The sequence below is a fragment of the Zingiber officinale genome, chromosome 9B (assembly GCF_018446385.1).
Source record: "Zingiber officinale cultivar Zhangliang chromosome 9B, Zo_v1.1, whole genome shotgun sequence".
In the NCBI taxonomy this organism is placed as follows: domain Eukaryota; kingdom Viridiplantae; phylum Streptophyta; class Magnoliopsida; order Zingiberales; family Zingiberaceae; genus Zingiber; species Zingiber officinale.
The window spans coordinates 12054127-12068911 of NC_056003.1; positions in this window are offsets into that span (position 1 = coordinate 12054127).

Consider the following 14785-nt stretch of genomic DNA (forward strand, 5'->3'; position numbering starts at 1 on the left):
AATTCTAGGGGAACATGATATTTAGGGGGAAAGGCTAGGCTAATTCCAGAAAGTTTTAAAAATCTAACAAAATTGGAGTTTTGAAAACTGTTTTTCCTAGAATTTGAAAACAAAATAATAATAGTAAGATATCTATTCTACCCAACACATTCCTATTTGCCTTCTAAGTCCACTGAACTCAAGTTCAGGTAAGGGTTTTGTAAAAATGTCAGCTAGGTTTGATTTGGACTCAACGTGGTTGAGTGCAATTTCACCTTTAGCTACATGATCCCTTACAAAGTGGTGTTTTACCTCTATGTGTTTGGTCCTAGAGTGGTGTATAGAATTTTTGGTCAGATTAATTGAGCTGATATTATCAATAAAAATTTTAGTATTTTTATAGTCTAGTTGATAGTCTTTTAGTGTATGCATCATCCATAACAATTGAGATGCACATTCTCCTAGAGCTATGTATTTAGCTTCTGTAGTGGATAGAGCAACACAATGTTGCTTTCTGCTTGACCAACTTACTAGGCACTGACCTAGAATCTGGCAGCCACCACTTGTACTTTTTCTGTCTAGCTTGCACCCGGCATAGTCTGAATCAGAATAGCCATAAAGGTCAAAAGTGCAAGTTCTTGGATACCAAAGTCCTACATTTAGAGTTCCTTTAATATACCTAAGTATTCTTTTGACATAAGATAGGTGTGACTCTTTTGCACATGATTGGTATCTAGCGCATATACCTACTGCAAATAATATGTCGGGTCGACTTGCAGTTAGATAGAGTAAGCTACCTATGGCACTTCTATAGTATTTTGAGTCAACTGGTTTTCCTTCAGGGTCAGAGTCAATGTTTATGTTGGTTGCCATTGGAGTATTTATTATTTTTGAATTTTCCATACAGAATTTTTTAATTAACTCTTTAGCATATTTAGTTTGATAAATATAGATTCCATCTTTAGTTTGTTTAATTTGTAAACCTAAGAAGAAATTAAGTTCTCCAACCATACTCATTTCAAATTCATTTTCCATTAATTTGACGAATTCTTTTAAGAATTTTGAATTGGTTGAACCAAAGATTATGTCGTCAACATAAATTTGGGCTATAAAGATGTCTTTTCCTATAGTTTTCACGAACAAAGTAGGATCGATTTGTCCTTGGTTAAATTCTTTGGATATTAAGTAATTAGATAATCTTTCATACCATGCTCTAGGGGCTTGTTTTAGTCCATATAGTGCCTTTTTTAATTTAAATACGTGATTAGGGTAGTCTATGTCTTCAAACCCTGGAGGTTGGCTTACGTAGACCTCTTCCTTGATAAAACCATTTAAAAAGGCTGACTTAACGTCCATTTGGTACAATTTGAATCCTTTATTGGCTGCATAGGCTAATAACATCCTAATGGACTCGAGTCTAGCTACTGGAGCATAAGTTTCATCATAGTCTAAGCCTTCGACTTGACTAAACCCTTTGGCTACTAACCTTGCTTTGTTTCTTACTATATCACCGTGATCATCCAACTTGTTCCTAAAAACCCATTTAGTGTCTATTATTGATTTATCTATGGGTTTAGGTACAAGGTCCCAGACTTGGTTTCTCTCAAATTGGGCTAATTCTTCCTGCATCGCAATGATCCAGTCTGGATCAGGCAGGGCTTCTTCTATAGTTTTAGGTTCAATTTTAGAAATTAGAGCAATCTGACTAAGGTTTCTATAGGACGATCTAGTTCTGACTCCTAGGTTTGGGTCACCCAAAATTTGGTCAGGTGGGTGAGAGGAGCTTATTCTAGTTGGTCTTATTTGTGAGTCAGAAACTGGTTCTTTTGACTCATTAAGATTAGGTTGGATTTCATCATCGTCTGCTGCTCTAGGATTAGTGTCAATATTTTCATTTATATTAGGTAAATTGTTTTCTTCATCAAATATTACATTAGTTGTTTCTTCAACTTTCAAGGTATTTTGATTAAATACTCTAAAGGCTCTACTGGTTGAGGAGTATCCTAAGAATATTCCTTGGTTAGATTTGGGTGTAAATTTTCCTAAGTAATCTTTAGTATTTAAAATGTGAACTTTACACCCAAATACTTTTAGATAGTTTAGATTGGGAATTTTATTATAGTAGAGTTCATATGCTGTTTTATTATGAAATTTATTAATTAAAATTCTGTTTTGAATGTAATTTGCAATATTTATTGCTTCAGCCCAAAATTGATGATTTAAGTGATATTCATTTAACATAGTTCTAGCTGCTTCTTGTAAAGTTCTATTTTTACGTTCCACTAGTCCATTTTGTTGGGGGGGTTCTAGGACATGAAAATTCATGTTGGTATCCATTTATTTTACAAAATTGGGTGAACTTATGATTTTCAAATTCCCCTCTGTGATCACTTCTTATTCTTTTAATTTTAGTATCTTTTTCATTTTCCGTTAAGTTGCAAAAATTACTAAATATTTCATAGGTTTCATCTTTTGTTTTTAGAAATTTCACCCAAGTGTACCTAGAGTAGTCATCAATTATTACTAAGCAATATTGGTTCTTGTTTAGTGATTTGGCTCCATGTGAATCAAATAGATCAAGGTGAAGAAGCTCAAGTATGGTGTTGGATCTTTCTAGGTTAGTTGACTTGTGGGTTGACTTGGTTTGTTTTCCTTTTTGACATGCATCACAGATTGAATTTTCAATAAATTTTAATTTGGGCAAACCTCTAACTAGACCATTTTGACTCATTTTTGAAATAAGTCTTGTGTGTGTGTGACCCAGCCTTCTGTGCCACAGTTGGGTTTCCTCTTGCTGTGTCAGGAGACACTTTATTGAGGAAATTGATAAATCAATTGTGTAGATGTTATTTTTTCTAAGTCCCTTAAGTTTAATTTCTGGATGTTCAATATTTTTAACTAGACATCCAGATTTATCGAAATTAACTAGGTATCCGCTGTCACACAATTGACTTATACTTAGTAAATTAAAGTTAAAATTTTCAACCAATAAAACATTTCAAATAATGAAATCGGAACTAAGTTCAATATTACCTTTTCCGATTACTTTAAGTTTACCGTTGTTGCCGAATGCAACTGATCCTAGACTCTTGTACTTGAGTTTGGTAAACTTCAATTTATCTCCAGTCATATGTCTGGAGCATCCACTATCCAACATTCATTGATCCAATTCCTACACATGAAGTAGTTGAATTGGTTTCTTTTTAATGGAGATAGCGTGATTGAAGTAGACACTATGTTTATTGAGTTTGAGATTTAAGGTCTTCAAATAATTTTGAATTTTAAGTTTTTAAAATAATTTTAAGTTTAAAATAACTTTTAAAAGATTTTTCAAATGATTTTGAAATTAATTTTAGATTTTAAATGATTAATTTTAGATTTTTTTTAAAATAATTTTGAAACTAATTTTGAAAAGATTTTTAAATAATTTTGAAATTAATTTTGAAAAGATTTTTAAATAATTTTGAAATTAATTTTGAAAAAGATTTTTAAATAATTTTGAAATTAATTTTGAAAAGTTTTTTAAGTAATTTTGAAATTAATTTTGAAAAGATTTTTAAACAATTTTGAAATTAATTTTGAAAATATTTTTAAGTAATTTTGAAATTAATTTTGAAAAGATTTTTAAATAATTTTGAAATTGATTTTTAAATAATTTTGAAATTGATTTTGAAATAATTTTGAAATGATTTTGAAAAAGATTTTTAAATAATTTTGAAATTAATTTTGAAAAGATTTTTAAATAATTTTGAAAAGATTTTTAAATAATTTTGAAATGATTTTGAAAAAGATTTTTAAGTAATTTTGAAATGATTTTTAAATAATTTTGAAAAAGATTTTTAAGTAATTTTGAAATTAATTTTGAAATTTTTTTTAAGAAATTTTGAAATTAATTTTGAAAAGATTTTTAAGAAATTTTGAAATGATTTTTAAATAATTTTGAAAAGATTTTTGAAAAGATTTTTAAATAATTTTGAAATGATTTTGAAAAAGATTTTTAAGTAATTTTGAAAAAGATTTTTAAATAATTTTGAAATGATTTTTAAATAATTTTGAAATGATTTTTAAATAATTTTGAAATGATTTTGAAAAAGATTTTTAAGTAATTTTGAAAAGATTTTTAAGTAATTTTGAAATGATTTTGAAAAAGATTTTTAAATAATTTTTAATGATTTTTGAAAAGATTTTTAAATAATTTTGAAATTTGTTTGAAAAGACAATTTTATTCCTTAGTCATCTCACCCGATCTACATTGTCAATCAGGGAATCCTATAATTGATGTGAGATGAATTGAGGTTCAATTTACAGGTTTAGTTTAACTTTGTGTTAGATTCAGGTTTAGCTTTGGGTTTAACAAGTAGGCATTCTTTGGATAAACTTCTGGGCTATGATGAGTCACAAGGAACTCATTAAAGTAACCATGCCTTCGAGGTTTCCCAAATAGTCCTACCCACTGAACTTAATACTAACCCTTGGTCTAACTAGTTAGGATCCATTTAAGGGTAGCTTTGGTCAGTTCCACTTGGCCAAATGCACCAGGTCGAAGCCATATTTTCCTAGACATGCGATGCCTAAGTTTCCCTAACGTACTATCATCAAAAAAATTTCACCAGTACTGTCTTTCAAGTTAAATCTAACCTTTTTTAATCTATCCTTAATTACCCTACCGGGTAGTCTACTCTTGTTTTACCCATTCCGGGTAAATTAGGTTTAGTTACCCTGTCGGGTAGTTCAGTTGGAGGTGCCAGCTAGTTTGGATCCTCCATCTACTTTTCACAATTTCGATTTGTTGAATTTTGAATTTGGTTTTTAATTTTTGATTTTTAATTTAATTTCGAATTTTGAATTTTGAATTTGGTTTTTAATTTAATTTCGAATTTTGAATTTTGAATTTGGTTTTTAATTTTAGATTTTTAATTTAATTTTGAATTTTTAAATTATGAATTTGATTTTTAATTTTATATTTTTAATTTAATTTCGAATTTTTAAATTATGAATTTGATTTTTAATTTTAGATTTTTAATTTAATTTCGAATTTTTAAATTATGAATTTGATTTCATTTTAGCTTTCCCTGGATCACGGCCTCGATATGGTCTGTCGAGGTAGTATATTTGATCCTTCGGAACCCAGTATTGGCCAAGTCCAATTTGATTGATCAATTTGGACTTGGGGACCCATGCTTGGACTGATTTACTACTTTGTTTGTTTATTAAGGATAAATAGGATTTATATTTCTTTTTATATCCTAGCCCAGTTCTATTGTAGACGGCTCTTTGTGTTCCAAGAATTAGATCCAAATTCTTGGAGCCCAGAGAGAATTTTTCTAAAGTAATTTTTAAATCTTTTAACTGATTTTTCAGATTTAAATTTTCTTTCTCAAGTTGTTGTACTTGAGTTGAATCTTCAGTTAAAGGTTTTGATTTAGTTACTTCTTTAAGAATGGTTACCTCTTTTAAAAGTGACTTAATTTTCAAATTTGACTTGGCTAATTTGCGAAGTAAATAATTGACTAAATTATTAAGCCTAGGAATACTTACAGCGGAGTCTGGCCCTTCGGAAATGGATGCGGATCCGTGGCTTTGTTCGGAGTCTGCTTCTGACTCGCTCTCGGATTCGCTGATCTGGTCCCGGGCCATCAATGCGAGTAAACTCGTTTGGTCTAGTTCGTCGTCTTCGTCCTCCGAAGAAGATTCGTCCCAGGTTGCCTTTAGGACTTTCCTTCTTCTTTGCTTCTTGGCTTCCTTTTGATTGGGGCAGTTGGCTTTTATATGCCCCTTTTGGTTGCACCCGTAGCAAGTGACTTCGAACTTTGTCTTTGAGTTCTGTTGAGCCTCCTTGGATTGAACTGCCTTCTTTAGATCTTTCTTGTTGAAGCCCTTCTTCTTCTTGTAGAGTTTCTTTACAAGATTCACAAATTCGCTGGCCAGTTCATCTTCTGAATCTTCTGAATCGGGTTCGTCTTCTGATTCCGATTCAACTTTTCGCCGTCCTCTTGATTCCCTTGTTCGACTCGTTCCTGCAACCAAAGCAATCCCTTTCTCGGATGGCTGTGCATTAGTTTGTTCATGGAGTTCAAACTCACTAAATAATTCGTCTAATTTTAAGGAGGACAAATCCTTAGAGACTTTGTAGGCATCTACCATTGATGCCCACAATGTATTCCTTGGAAATGAGTTTAAAGCATACCTTATGACGTCCCGATTCTCTATCTTCTGCCTGATTCCGTGAAGAGAGTTGAGGATGTCTTGGATTCTCGCATGTACAGAACTCGCCGTCTCGCCTTCCTGCATCTTTAGATTATATAACTTATTAAGTAGAAGATCTCTTTTACTTACCTTGGTGTCGTCAGTGCCTTCGTGGAGTTCGATTAGCTTTTCCCAGAGCTCCTTTGCGGAGGTGAATGGGCCGACCCTGTTGAGCTCTTCCTTGGTAAGGCCGCACTGGAGGGTGCAGGTAGCTTTGGCGTCGGCTTCCACCTTTTTGATTAGAGAGGCGTCCCACTTCTCGCAGGGAGTCGGTTTGCCGTCGTCATCGGATGGTAGCTGAAGTCCCGTCTTAATGATCATCCATGTTTCGAACTGAATCTTCAGATACGTCTCCATTCTTCCCTTCCAGTAACCGAAATCATCTCCGGAGAATAGTGGGGGACGAATAGTACTGAACCCCTCTTGTTGAGACATTTTGATATGAAAACGTACAAAAACACGAAGATCTATTCCAAGACTGAGTCTTGGATTAGTAGTGCTGGAAGCAGAAAAAGAAAACGAGCTCAAGTGGTATTGACCAACTTTGAGCAAAAAACGATTCGATAAAAGAATTAAAATATAACTATAAAGATAAATGTTAATTGACCCTTTTTTTTTTTTAAATACCACGAAAAAAAATTTGTTTTGAAAGGTGGTTGCACCAATTCAAAACGACCCCGCTCTGATACCAATTGTTGGATCGAGATCGCGCTAGAGGGGGGGGGGTGAATAGCGCTCGTGACTAAAATCGTTCGATTATCGGAATCATAAAACGTAAGAGTTAATGCAGCGGAAATTAAGTAAAGAGACACAGACACGAAGGAGTTACTTCGTTCGGAGCCTAAGGCGACTCCTACTCGAAGGCCCGCGATCCTTGATCGCTTTCGGTGGGAAACAACTATAAATCCATTAAATAGTTACAGATTGCAAGTACAATAACTAATAAAATATACCAACAACAATGTAGAATCGAAAAGACTGAGCTCTGGGTCGTCGGGGTGTACTTGCAGCACTTCAGGATGGTCGTATTCGCAGCACGTTGCAGAAGATCGATTTAGAAAGTTGTACTTTGAAGCTGCACCTCAACCCTCCTTTTATATGCGGTTCCGGGCGCCTGGATCCCTTCCAGGCGCCTGGAGTGTGACGTGGCCAATCAACCAGGATGCTCCACGTGGCGAAGTCGCGCAGGGGATAAACTTTGGTCCCGGGCGCTCGGACCTCCGGGCGCCCGGACACTCTTTTTCCAGCAGGTTCCTCACCTGCAAACAAAGGTTAGTCCGAGCAAAATACCCTGCAAGACAGTGTTAGAATATGATAAACCATAGTAAGGAATAAACGGCGGTCTTGATTGTCGTCGACTTTGGATTTCGGTAGGAAACCCTAGGTCGACGAGCGCCTCTGTTCCTCTGCGGGGAAGCGTCCTCACCAACTCCACTCGGAGATTTACATTGCCGGCCGATCCTCGGATCATTGGACTTTTACTCAACACCCGATGCTTGGGACTTTCTGCTGGACATCCGCTTCCCGGCTAGTCCGGTCTTTCGCGACACCAGGACTTTTCACCTAGGGTTACCACCCCCTAGGACTTTTGCCTGAAGCCCTCGAACTGCCAAGACTTTCCGCATAGGGTTACCACCCCCTATGACCTAGGGTTACCGCCCCCTAGGGTTTTCCCTTTGCCTAACCGCAGCTAGGACTTTCCTGAAATCCTCAAGTAGACTTGTTAGACTAAAAAACATCTTAACTTTGAATTCTTTGCCGTTATCAAAACACGAGTTCGATCGTCGGATGCTTCCCGCACCAACAGAGAGAATTCGAATAGCCATAATCATGATGATTAATGGAGAATTTGAAGAGTCATCATAATAATAATTAATGAAAAATTCGAAAAGTCATCATAATGAAGGTTATAAATGAAGAATTTATGGAGCCTATAACGCTTCATCTTCTTAATTAATGAAGATCATAAATGATGCATTAATTGAGACTTTAACTCTTCGTATTCCTTGATGGCTATAAGTAGTCATCCTCGGAAAGATGAAAGAGGGGAATTCCTTCTCTCGATTTCTCCCTCGTCAATTTCTTCTTAGTTGACCTTCCACCGGAAGAGATCAGTAGTACTTCCGAGTCTTTGTCGATCCAAGAGGCTAACACCTAATGGATCGTATCAAGTTCGTGATCTAGTGTGTGTGGATACCTCTAGAGGAGTCACACGTGGGGCTATTATCTGTCTATCTGTCTGTGATATATATATCATTCACACCTGTTGAGAACTCGAGTTGAAGCCAAGTTCCAATTAACAAGCTCAAGTTCAAGTTCCGTAAAGTTCTGTCCAAAACTGAAGAAGTTTCTGGCCAAGTAAGTGGGCTTTTCGTTTCGAGTATAGTTGCAGAATATGTTTACATTTCATCATTTTATATTACAAATTTATTTCTTTTTATTCTAAGATGTATTGTTATGACTCAAGTTAGATATGGTAAAGGGAATTTCCGAAAGTATGATAAGATATGACAAGTTATGACCCTGATGCGTTGGGTAATAATAGCCGATATATGGCTCTGATGCGGTGGGTAATAATAACCGATATATGACCTCACCCCTTAGAAGAATTACATATAAGGGACTGATCAGTAAAAGAAAATTTTCAAAAATATGATAAGATATGACAAGTTATGAACATGATTCGATGGGTAATAATAACTGATATATGACCTCACCCCTTAGAGGAATTACATATAGAGGACTGATCAGTAAGACCATGGAAAACAAGATGATTAACAGTGCTATGTTTTTGATTAAGTGATATGTTTATGATTAATAGTGCTATGTTTTTGATTAAGTGGTATGTTTTTATCATGAATTCTGAATGTCTTGCTAAAAGTATATGTTTTAGATTAAGTTATGTTTCTGTCATGTTTCATGAAATATATTTTCATCATGAATTCCGACAATTTTTCTATATTTTGTATTCTATCGTGCTATGTTCGATCGATCTCACTTACTCAGTTTTTATCCAAGCACTCACCCCCCCCTACTCCCATCCCCAGATAAAAACAAGGAACAAGTTGAGAAGGAGGAGAAAAAGATGTTTTGGGGCTGGTAATGAAGCCGTGTCCAAGTGATCACCCTTTTAGTTTATGTTATCTTTATTTGTACGCTTTCACTTTTGGATTGTAAAGATAATATTTTCATTATAGTATTACTGATTTAGTATGCACTTTATGAGACTTGTTATTTTCGAGTATTTATATTCATGAGTAACATTATATCACGTGTCTAGATCACGGGATGTGACATCTAGTCAAGTAGGGGATGAAGGAAATTATCACATCACAAATTTCTCTTTTAAATTTATTCGAAAAAAGCGTAGTCTAATTGATTGGATCATTTTGAGTTATTAGGTTTACCTTTGTTGAGGCACCACAAGGATAACTAATTGAATCTTGGTCATTGGAAAGAGAAGACTTCGCATTTAATGGACATGATACACTAAATCGTGTATCATGCTAATGATTGGCGCTTTATATTACTTTGTTGAAGAAGGGCATGCAGTATCCACCTTCGGAAACGAAAGTTGTAACGCCCAAAAATTCTCAAAACTATTTTAGAAATATAGTATGATTTTTCTGGAATTATTAGTTATTTTTCCGGAATTTTCCGAGTAGCGGAAGTAGCAAAAATAAATATAACCGAAAACGGCCTAAGCGGGAATCGAACCCGAGACCTATGGTTTAAGGGATAATGTTAGTAACTAGTGAACCCAGCAGGGCCGTGCTGAGAGAAAGGAGAAACATCTATATTTATGTTAGAGTTGACCGGAATTACCACTTAATATAAATAGAAGGGTTAAGTGGGTTTGGTTTATTTTGCTTGGTTCGGCAAACTCCTCCCTCTCCAAACCCTCAACGCCGACGCCACCTCCTCCTCCTCCTCCTCCTCTCTCGGCGCCCAAACCCAAGGACTCTCGGCTCATCTTCCGGCAACGACTCCAACACGAAAGAGGTTCTTCGCGAAGACGTGAGCGGGTCGTCAAGAAGGTCATCTCCACCGGAATTCTAGCGAATAGAATTGTAAGGGATTTAGCGTACGAGGTAAGAAACCCCTCACCTGCGGTATAATAGCTCCATTTGGTTTCCTACGCATTAGTTTTAGCTATATGCAGGTTTTTCCGGCACATAGGGTATGTTTAAACCCTCCTCGAGGATTTAGGGATCTAGTTGAACACCTCTAGACGGGCCGGACACGTTGTTCTCCTTTAGTTGGAGATTCTAGACGTTGTTGGGTGCCTAGAGGTGATCTCCCTATTAGAGGAGAGAGTTGGAGCACACCAAGTGTTCGGTAAAATATTATTGTAGCTAAATACCACCTCAGTTATGTTTAATAGCTCAGTTAAATGCATTAGAGGCATTTAAACCAGCACATTAGTTTAGTTCAGTTTTATGGGACTACGGTCCAATGGGTGGGCTCCCACAGTCGCCTCTAGGTTCAGATAACCTAGCTCTAGGTTCAGATAACCTAGAAACAGCATGTTATATCAGTTAGCTATAGATATCAGTATTTTATTTTCAGTGGCACTGTACTGGATCAGATATCCATTGGGTTGGACTCCCACAGTCGTCCCTAGGTTTAGATAACCTAGTTAACCCTACTAAATTCGGGACTTGCAAACCCGGGTCTAGTTAGGGATGCGCGCACAGCAAGTACAGTTGTCGGGCCCAACAACATGTTTAGTATTTTCACCTATTATGTATTAGATTTCAAAACTCAAAATCAATTATGCTAGTTGAGTTTGTTTCCAGTTACAGATTTAGTTTCAGTTAGTTTAGCTTATGTTCAGTTCAGTGTTTTATTGCTTGCTACGATATGATTCAGTGCTCATGCCATGCTTATGTGTTATGCTTTATGATTTCAGTATACCATGACTTAGCAAGTTCAGTGCATATTTTCAAATAGCATGCTTTAAAAATCATATTGCACCGAATGCATGTTTTTGTGAGGTAGATGGTTTCTTACTAAGCTTGTTAGCTTACAGATACTACTGTTCTTATACTGCAGATAAAGGTAAAGGAAAAGTGGACTAGCAGTGGAGGCTGGAGGTCAATGCAGATGAGGATGTGTGTGTATGGAACTGGAATTAAAGGTCCTTAGGGGACGTAGCAAATTGAGCATTAGACTCTTTAGCATTTACTTTAGCATTTTATTTATTGGTTTTGGTTTCCATGTTCTAGGCACTTTTAGTTATGTGTTGCCATGAATTCCTAAACTATGCCCTATGTTAAGTCAGATTACTAGTTTATGTCGTTGGAACGTTATTATATGTTGTTAGAATAGTTATGATGCATTAGTTAGGTGTTAAGTGGGGTTTTGGCATGCTAAAGTGCTGAAATCCGAGTCCCCGGGTGAAATCAGACTCTGATCGGTCTCCCGACCGATCAGGGCCTGGCTGTGTCACTGGATCGGTCAGCCGACCGATCCAGCCAGATACAGTATGCCACTGTATCCTCCTGGATCGGTCAGCCGACCGATCCAGCACAATACAGTAGCGTCCCAGGAGATTTCAGGTGCCTGGATCGGTCAGCCGACCGATCCAGACATACCTGGATCGGTCCGACGACCGATCCAGCCACACCTGGATCGGTCTGCCGACCGATCCAGTCATGAACAGAACGTTCCCCAGCTCCGATAGATCCACGGACCGATCCAACCAAGAGCAATCGATCCAGTCCAGCTCGGATCGATTGGGAAGCTCAGGTTTCGTCCAAGAAACTTATCAGTCCAGCTCCTTGACCGTAGGGGATGTAGGATACACCAGGTATCCCTTAGATCATCTCCCTTAGCACAGGTAGAACCAATAACATGTATTAGGTCAGATATCAGTAGCATAAAAACTCAAATTAGATCAGTTTTCCGCGCAGCTTAGGATAGTAACCGTAGCGATTCGCCTTACAGCCTAATAGTGGAAGGTGGGTCGTTACAGAGTGGTATCAGAGCAGTGTTCCATACTTCCTACACACACATCAGCATTGTACCTGCAGCTTCTAAGTAAGAATACCTCCCCTCTCTTTATTGTTCTTGCTTTCTAGTTACAGTTCATGTTTATATGCCTACTTCCTGTTAGTATGAGATAGTCTTCGAACATGATATCAGTAATTATATAACTGTGATAGTATTAGTTATACATATGTTCTCTATGTCTTTAGAAATGGCACGAGGACGCCCAGCTAGAAGGGCACTAGCTACTGAGCCCCAACAAGAGGCAGGCAGTTCAGTGCCTCCTCCAGACCTTACAGCATTAGTGACTCAGTTACAAGCAACACGAAATAGCCACCTTAAAGGCTAATCGGCAGAATACCCCCACTGAACCGAACCTGACGACTCTAGAAGTCTTAGAGGTTCCACCGACTCAACCTACAGCACCAGCACAGTCCCAGCAGCTGAGCTAAGAAAGGAAGCCTATCTGATCCAGGTGGCGCGAGTCAAGCAGAGAACTTCTCAGGCGCTAGTGAACCATGGGATGCACAAGCCTGGTTCAAAACACTGGAGAGCACGATGGAGCTGGCCATAACACGAGAAGGTGAAGTGTGCCTCCTTATGACACGCGCGCATGTGGTGGGAAAGAATCGAACGAAGCGCCCAGTGAACCGGATGACATGGGCCGACTTTGAGAAAGAATTCTTTGAGGAGTTCTTTCATATGCGGGTTACAAACCGCCACTATGACGAGTTCACTGAGTTCGTCAGGAAGCCGTGAAGAAATTCAACAGGTTGGCTCGTCTGTGCCCAGAGCTGGTCAGCACAGAAAAGGAACGGATTAGGTTGATGCTCAAGATGCTGAGGCCAGAGATAGCAGTGAACGTGGCTGGTGGCATACATAGGCCACAAACCACAGAGGAGTTGGTGAGCAGTGCCTTGACCACAGAGCACCAGAACAGCATGAAGCAGCAGAGGCAAGTCTTCTCAGAGTCCAAGGGCCAAGGAAACTCTCACACTCAAAAACAGCAAGGCCACAGCTCTAACTGGAAAGGGAACTCCAACAGCAAGCGCAAATCAGGGAGTGACTCAAAAGGAGGACCATCTAGCAAACGACCCAGTTATCCAAAGTGTGCCACTTGTGGGAAATTTCACCCAGGGGTTTGTCGCAAGGGCACACGAGGATGCTTTGAATGTGGACAAGAAGGGCACATGGCCAAACAGTGCCCGAACAAGACCGGTCTTCCTCAGCTACAGCAGATTCAGTATGCAGGCCAGCCAGCTCAGTTACATCAGATGCAGGCCGCTCTAGAAGGTCCACTTATCAGCCAGGGCCGATTAGAAGCCCCTCCAGCTATGGCGAATGCGAGGATCTACTCACTCACCAGAGAGGACGTAGCAAATGCCTCGACAGTCGTCACAGGTCAGATTAGCATTTTTCAGTATAGTGCTACTGTTCTATTTGATACTAGGGCAACCCATTCATATATAGCCAGGATGTTCTCCGAGAAATTAGAAATACCCCCAGAGGTACTCAGTGGTCAGTTTCTGACGGCACTACCTTCAGGAGAGGTCATGGCATCTACGCACTGGCTCAGAGCAGTGCCAGTCATTATAGCGCAGGAACTCTTTTGTAATCGATCCTGCTGAAATGACCGACCACGGCGTCATCCTTGGAATGGACTTCACGATCGATACGGTGCTTCCATAGAGTGCCGTAAATAGAAAGTCGTATTCCAACCCGGGCAGAAGCACAGTGAGTACATCGGGAACCAAAGAGAAAAGCCAGAAAATTTCTCTCAGCTATGAAGGCACGAAGTTGATGGATTCGGGATGTACGGGGTACCTAGCACATGTAGTCACTACCAGCCAGGGCGACAGCTAGCTGAGGTCCGAGTTGTATGTGACTACCCGCAGTCTCCCTGAAGAGTTACCGGGCCTAGCACCGTCGGGGAGATTGAATTTGAGATAGAGCTCTTCCGGCACCAATCCTATTTCCAAAGCGCCCTACCGCATGGCTCCAGTGAATGAAGGAACTTCTAACTCAGGAGCTACTTGACAAGGGCTTCATCGCCCTAGTCACTCATGGGGAGCACCAGTGCTGTTCGTGAAGAAGAAGGATGGAAGCATGCGACTATGTATAGACTACGAGCACTGAATCAGTCACGATCAAGTATCCTCTTCCCGAATAGATGACCTGTTCGACCAGTTAAATGGAGCAGCGGTGTTCTCTAAGATTGACCTCGGATCGGATATCACCAAGTCGAGTCAAGGAGGGTGATATCAAGACAAGATTCGGGACCGGATCACGGATATTACGAGTTCGTAGTCATGCCTTTTGGCGTGACAAATGCTCCACTACATTCATGGATCTCATGAGCAGTATTCAGGAGTATTTAGATCAGTTTATTATTGTGTTTATCGATGACATTCTTATCTACTCGGGAACTCAGGAAGAACACTCAGAGCACCGAAATTAGTATTGCAGACCCTTCATGAGAACCAACTATACGCCAAGTTCACGAAATGTGAATTTTGGCTAGATCAGTGTCCTTCCTGGGCCACATCATCTCAAAGGATGGTATTATGGT